The 7,910-nt window shown below is 34.8% G+C and overlaps 1 non-coding gene across 1 annotated transcript; it reads left to right on the plus strand.

The window, feature by feature from the left end:
• The first annotated feature begins 475 nt into the window (after window positions 1-475).
• On the plus strand, window positions 476-582 carry LOC128285928 (small nucleolar RNA R71). The gene has a single exon (XR_008276475.1). It is a non-coding gene; the product is annotated as a small nucleolar RNA R71 (small nucleolar RNA).
• The last annotated feature ends 7,328 nt before the right edge of the window (window positions 583-7,910 follow it).

Raw genomic sequence — 7,910 nt, forward strand, 5'->3', positions numbered from 1 at the left:
TGGGTCCAGCCCCTAGGTTACTCTAGGAGAAATTAGGTTTGTTTCGCCAGGATGGGTTGTAGGTATTAGATTCTAGTTACCCATGTAATAAAAGGATTCTGGGTTCGATAGACATTCTTTGAACAGATGTAATTCCCCACAATAGACACAGGCTACATTTTCAAATTGATTCGGTAGCTGTGCTACAAAACTATTAAACCCATTAGTGGTAAATTTTTTAAGCATTGAGGATATTAAGGATACCTGAGATGTGAGTGAAGTGAGAGCGTCTACTTCATGTATTCCAGCGACTCGTCTTCCTAATTTTGATCGATTGGTTGGCCATTTATAATTGTTGCTGGCAATCCTCTCAATGATTTCATAAGCCTCATTATCAGACTTAGAAAGGAAAGCACCATTAGAAGAAGCATGAACTACCATCCTCGTGTAGGCATTGAGACTATTATAAAACGTCTCAAGTTAGATGCAATGTGGAATTTCATGATGAGGGCACTTCCGTAATAATTCTTTTTACCTTTCTTATGCCTCATACAAGGACTCATCATCCATTTGTTGGAAGGCAGTGATCTTATTCCTCAACTTAGCATTCTTGCTAAGCGGGAAATACTATGAGAAATCTTTCTACTAACTCTTGCCATGTGGAAATTGAATTTTGTGGCAATGAGTTCAATGAGGCTCGAGCTCTGTCCCTTAGTGAATACGGGAACAACTTCAATCGTAATGCGTCCTCGGGTACTTTGGCTAACTTGAAAGAGTCACTCACCTCCATAAATAGTCTTAAGTGGAGATGAGGATCTTCGGTAGGCATGCCACTGAATTGACCCATAGTCTAAAGCATTTGCAACATCACTAGCTTCAGCACGAATTGTTGTGCCTCAATTTTGGGTCTCCTAATACCTGGATTAAGATCATGAATCACTTGCACGACATACTGTCTTAAAGCTCTATCCCTATCATCAGCAATAAGGATAGGATTTTGAGCAGTGTTTGCTTGGTTTCCTTGATTTAAATTTTCAAGGTTCATCTCATCAGTACTTCTCTGATTCGCTTGTCTTCTTCGCTGTCGAAAGTTCTTTCGATCTCAGGGTCTACAGGGAGTAAATCGATAATTTGGTCAATACTCATAGAAACCTAAAATAATCACAGAAAGATTAATTAAGTTAAAATTGAACAGAAAAATAAAACAAAAATGCAAAACTAACAAATTCACAAATAATGACTTTTTAAAATGGTCCCAGGCAATGGCGACAAGAACTTGGAACGACAAAAATGTGCAAGTGTACACAATCGCGACAAGTAATAAAGAGACAAGTAAATGTCAAGTTATCGTACCTACAGGGACTGTGAAAAGAATTATTTATGAATGCTATTTAAAACACTTTGGTGAAGAAAAATATTTTGTTTGAAGAGGGTGATTAAAAACTAAGATTTTAAACTAAGTAAACTAAATAAATAAATCTCAAATGCATGATTTCAAAATACGAGTTTTATCAAGATGACATAATTGTGTTAGATTAATTACATTTCTTAACTTAAAATTATTAAACTCATGTTTATATTGTTACAAATAAATTCACGGCAACTCGGTAACTTGCTAACTTATGAACATAGTCACCTACCAAAATCCAGTCATCTCTTGACTATATCCCTATGTCAATTCAACCAATCAAACAAATCTTAATAGAAAAATATGTTATTGCACATACATACTTATTAAATAGAAATAATCTCTTGTACATATCCTTATGTCAATTCAAACGATTAATTAAATCTAATAAGCACATAAAAGACTACGTGAGGTAACAAGGTATTCCTACCTTCAAATAGTTTAATCACAATAATCTTGCAAGTTATGCAAGGCAAATGTATCGTTAGATACCATTGCTAATTTAACCCTCATCTACCTTAGAAGATTAAACATGCACTAATTAAGTATTGTGTCCATTAATTACAATTTCAGTTCGTTTAAATAATTAATTCATTAGCTACCTCACAATTGTAATGCAAGAATAACTTAGTCATGATTTTATTTAATCAAGCATCTTACTGAGGCCTATAACAACATAAACACAATTTTAACAATTTTAGCAGACGAAATGCGATCAACCTAACACAAATTAGATTCAAGCTAAATTGATTAAATTAACGATTCCAACAACATAAATATCCATAGATATATTCATCATAACAACAACAAAAATTAAAGAGATAGGGAACAAGAATCAAATTCGGTGTTTTTCTGTGGCTTGATTAGTTTGCTCCGTTCTTCCTTCTCCATTGTCCTCGTCGACCAAGGCTGCTATGAACACTTAATTGCTGCTCCAAATGGTTGATGAATGCCCCTTTCCATGAGGAGAAATCGACAAGAGAGCAAGGGATTTTGGAATGGAAAAGAAAATAGAAAGTGGAGAGAAGAGAGAAAATATGTGAATGCTTGAGATGTGTTTCAAATGACCAGCCTAAGGGGGTTTTTATAGCTGAAGAGGGCTGCTAAAAATAGCTAAAATTATCAGCTAGAGAGACCTCCCTTGGCCGGCCACACATGTCGCGAGGTAGATAGTTTCAACTTTGCTAATTTAGGCTTGGGGCAAATCTATAAAGCCACCAATTGTGGAGGGGTTTGTTTGCAACTTGAACAAGTGTTCAAGGGCCTCTTTGCAAGCTAAATAATCAGCCAATAAGCTAATTTGGGTCAACATATGGACGGTTTTGGGCTATCCACTTCTTGGTCAGTTCGGTTCACTCAGTTTGGCTCAATTGGACCATTTTTTCATAATTAATTAATAATAATTTATTTAATCCAAATTAAATTGGATATAAATTAAAACTAATTATATCATGAATTAATACACATAACTGGACCAACTTAGGCTGAAACTTAATTTGCCTTGATACTTCAAATTGCTTCTTAGTTTTGAACTTTTAGCAGTGCCTGCTAAGTCTTTTTTTTTTTGCCCTTTGTGTAAACCTGTCGAAAAAGGATCAAAATTAATTAAAATTAATTATAAAATTAATTAAAATTCAACGTGTTCATAATTTAAGTGCAATTTTAATTATTTTATAAAAATTAATTATTTTTCAATAAGAATTTTATCAAAACTGCATGAATTTAAGTTAAAAAATGCATGAAAAAGTGTGTATATTTTTGTGTTTCCACCCTAACTCGTGTAGCTCTCTATTTTGCAATGCATGAAAAATTTGAGATCACACGGCCAAGCACACGCCCATGTGTTAGGCCGTGTGGTAAATCTAATTTTCATAAAATAGATGTAGACTTCACACGCTCAGGACACACCCTGGTGCCAGAGGCCGTGTCCCTCACACGGTTGAGACACGCGCCCATGTCTCTACCCATGTGCTCAATTCTGAGCATTCTGTTTCTCAAAATTAAGGTGCAGGGGACACACGACCAGAATAAAGGCTATTTCCCAAGCCATTTTCCACCCTCATTTACACCTACACTTACACCAATTCAATGGCACAATTCATGGCATAGTTAGGCAACCAAAATATCCACAATCATGGCTAGAGCATATCATTTCATTAACAACACTTAACATACTTACAACATCATATTCCACTAACCCAAATCATACCAATCTCACAACCACAAGTATCAACACCAATACCTTCTTCAAGAAAAGTTTTGTTTGAGTCTTCTAACATATCAAAATACCAACTTAACCATTCCACAACAAAACCAAAGAGCCCCATTCAACCATTTACCAAGCATTGAAAAACCATATCACCAACAAGGCATTGGCACATACATGCATATATATAACATATAAGCTTACAACCAATTCAACCAAAATGAGCCAAGTTACATGATCAAGTACCACATCAAGCCTTTGACAATTACAAGCCAATACATTTGGTCGAATTCATAATGACACAAATAACAAAATGACCAAGTCCCTATACATGCCATAATCTCAAAATGTTTAAAATCATCGATACCCAAAATAACAATTTGATAGTGTGAGGCGATCTCCGAAAATCTCCAACCTAAGCTAGCTTGGTGACACTATAAAACATGGAAAAATAACCGGAGTAAGCTATATAGCTTAGTAAGCTCGTATGTAAGAAATAAGAAAACTCTACCATACATTAATCATGCAAGTAATAATCATAAGCTTTGAGTACATACCTGTACCATCTCGTAGTCATTTCCTACTTAGTCTCATCACTGTCATACCCAATGAACCACGTGGAATAATAATATCGGGTACACGGGAAGCCTTGTACACAAGGTGCCACATATGTAGCTATTGCTACTTTTATCTCATATCACATATATGCTTGCTCTCGAGCTATCCATGGGCCTACTCACACAAGCTGTCAAGTAACCACAACATATGCCAGTATACTTAGCCACCTGTAGGACGTATAGGACCAGCACCCGGAAGCACATAACATAAAACCCTAGTGACATGTCACTTGTATCCTAATCTAATACTAATCTAATACTTAGATGTCGTCAAACATGACTGTAAGGTCAATTTCACAATTCATGCATAAATTAAAGCAAATAAAATACATTTAAAGTAAAGCTTATTTAACATACGAACTTACCTCTGTTACAAAATAGCTATTAGTTTAATTTAGCCCACAACCTTGTTCTTTCCCTAGTCTAAACTCGAACTTCATTTTTCTTGATCTATAATATCATATTTAACTTATTTAATCATCACATTATTCAATTCAGCCCAAAAACACATCATGTCAAACATTACATTTTCCCCTAAACTTTTGACATTTTACATTTTAGTCTATAGGCTCGTAAAATGATTTTCATCCAATTTCTTTACTACCCGAGCCTAGCCGAACCTTTTTCATGCTCATGACAGCCCACATTTTCCATTTATTCACATTTTACCATACATTTTACAACCTTTTACAATTAGGTCCCTTTTTGACATTTTCATAAAAAATTACTTTGTAGATGTTGTCTAACTAACAATAAACATGCATTTTCTAACATTAAACATCAAAATACAAGCTTATTCAACATAGGTAAATTTTTAGACTTTGATTTTCTTTCAAATTACTCCTTAGAATAGCTGGATTAGGTTGAGACAAATTCAAAAACATAAAAATCATGAAAAACGGGGCAAGAACGGACCTACAATTGAGCTTGAAAGTGGCCAAAACCCTACCTATGGACTCCCTTGAAATTTCGGCATAGGAAGATGAAGATGAATAAAAATTTTGACTTATTTTTAGCTTATTAAATCATTTAATTACTAGTTTACCAAAATGCCCTTAATGCAAAACTTTGGAATTTTATCTAACCATGTCCATTTTTGTCCATTTTACAGTGTAATGGTCTAATTACCATTTAATGACCTCTAATTTAGAATTTCATAACAATTAGACACCTTTAACTTATAAAATTCAAGTTTTGTACCTAATGCAATTTAGTCCTTCTAGACAAATTGAGCACTCAATCGATAAAATTTCTAAACGAAATTTTCACATAATTATTTTTTCATGCTGTAAACCTTAAAGAAATAATAAAATAAATATTTCTACTTCAGATTTGTGGTCCCAAGACCACTGTTCTGATTTGACCCAAAAATGGGTTGTTATAACTCTCCGTCCTTAGGGATTTTTATCCCCAAAAATGTTACCAAAAAAGGGGTTTGGGTACTATTTTCTCATAGTTTCGTCGGGTTCCCATGTAGCCTTTTCTACCCGATGTCTTTGCCACAAGACTTTCACTAGGGCTATCCTTTTATTTCTCAACTGTTTGACTTCCTGAGCTAAAATCTTGATCGGCTCTTCACCATAAGTCATATCGGCAGAATCTCGACCTTTGTCAGTGGAATTATGTGCGAAGGATCTGATTGATAATGGCACAACATCGACGTATGAAACACATTGTGGATCCTTTCTAACTCTGTTGGTAAAGCTAATTGATATGCCACCGATCCTATTCTTTCAATAACCTCAAACGAACTAATAAAACGCGGGCTCAGTTGGCCCTTGCGACTAAATCTAAGGATTTTCTTCCACGGAGATACTTTCAAGAACACTTTATCACCAACCTAAAATTCAATATCCTTTTGTTTCAAATCTACGTACAATTTCTGTCGATCTGAAGCTGCTTTTAAATAATCACGGATTACTTTTACTTTCTCTTTGGTTTCTCTAACCAAATCACCCCCATGAATTTGTTTCTCACTAAGCTTGGCCCAGTACAATTGAGTTCGACACTTACGATAATACAATGCTTCATACGGTGCCATATTTATACTTGACTAAAAACCGTTTTCATAAGCAAATTCGACTAATGGTAGATATTTTTCCCAGCTACCTTCAAACTTTTAAACACAACAGTGAAGCATGTTTTCGAGAACCTGAATCATTCTTTCAGATTGGCCATCGTTTGCTGATGAAATACGATACTAAAGTTCAACTTTGTGCCCAAAGCCTCTTGCAACTTTTTCCAAAATCAAAACGTAAACCTCGGATCTCTATCCGAAATAATAGAAATAGGCACCCCATGCAATCTAGCAATGTCAGCAATGTACAATTCAGCTAGCTTATCAAGTGAGTAGTTGGTACGTACTAGAATAAAATGAGCCGATTTCATCAATCTATCAACAATGACCCAAACAACATCTTTCTTCCTTGGAGTCAGAGGTAAACTAGTTACGGAATCTATCGTAATTTTGTCTCATTTCCACTCGAGAATCATCACAGGCTAAAGTAAACCTGAGGGTACTTGATGTTCAACCTTTACTTGTTGAAAAATTAAACATCTCGATACGAATTCAAAAATATCTCGTTCCATACCCGACCACTAATACAATTTCTTCAAATCATTGTACATCTTCGTACTTCCTGGATGAATAGACAGACAACCACTGTGTGTTTCGCGAAGGATTTTTTGAATAAGTTTAATGTCTCTCGGTACACAAATTCTACCTCATAACATCAAATAATCATCGATCCCAATCTAATAGTCTGAATCACTAATCGATTCGTACTACACTCTCTTAGCTTGAAGTTCTTCATCACATTTTTGAGTTTCAAAAATTTGCTGAAGAAATACTGGTCTAGCTTTTAACTCAGCTAGAATCAAACCATCATCAGATAAAGTTAGTCGCATTTTCATTACTTTCAAAGCAAACAAGGATTTCCCACTTAAAGCATCAGCGACTACGTTCGCCTTTCTCGGATGATAATCGATTCCCAACTCATAATCTTTTAATAGCTAAAGCCATCTTCGTTGTCACAGATTCAAGTTCTTTTGAGTCATCAAGTACTTTAAACTCTTGTGATCAGTGATGATATGGCATTTCTCACCAAATAAATGGTGTCTCCAAATTTTTAAAGCAAACACAATAGCAGTTAATTCCAAGTCGTGCGTCAGATAATTCTTTTCGTATGGTTTTAACTATCTCAAGGAATAAGCTATCACTTTACCCTCTTGCATTAATAAAAAACCAAGACCATTTAATGACGCGTAACTAAAAATCACGAACTCTTTGAAATAACCCGATTTTGGGGCTAGTCAGACCAGTAGTTTCAAGACCACAAATTTGACGTAGAAAAAATCCATTTTTATTATATTTTTATGGTCACTCAATTTAGTCAAAAGGACTAAATCGTGAAAAGTACAAAAGTTGAGTTCTACTTATTAGGTGTCCAATTGCTATGAGATTTTAAATTAGAGGTCCTTAGTTGGTAATTAGACCATTAGATAAGTTAGTGGATAGAAATGGACATGAATAGGTAAAATTTTAAAGTTATGCATTAAGGGCATTTTGGTCATTTGGTAAATAAAAGAATAAAAAGGGAAAATAAAGTCAAAATTGGTGTCCATCTTCCTCACCATAGCCAAAATTCCCTAAGGAGACCATAGCTAGGGTTTCTTTAATTTTCAAGCTTGATTGTAAGTG

This window comes from Gossypium arboreum, chromosome 12 (assembly GCF_025698485.1).
Source record: "Gossypium arboreum isolate Shixiya-1 chromosome 12, ASM2569848v2, whole genome shotgun sequence".
Taxonomy (NCBI): domain Eukaryota; kingdom Viridiplantae; phylum Streptophyta; class Magnoliopsida; order Malvales; family Malvaceae; genus Gossypium; species Gossypium arboreum.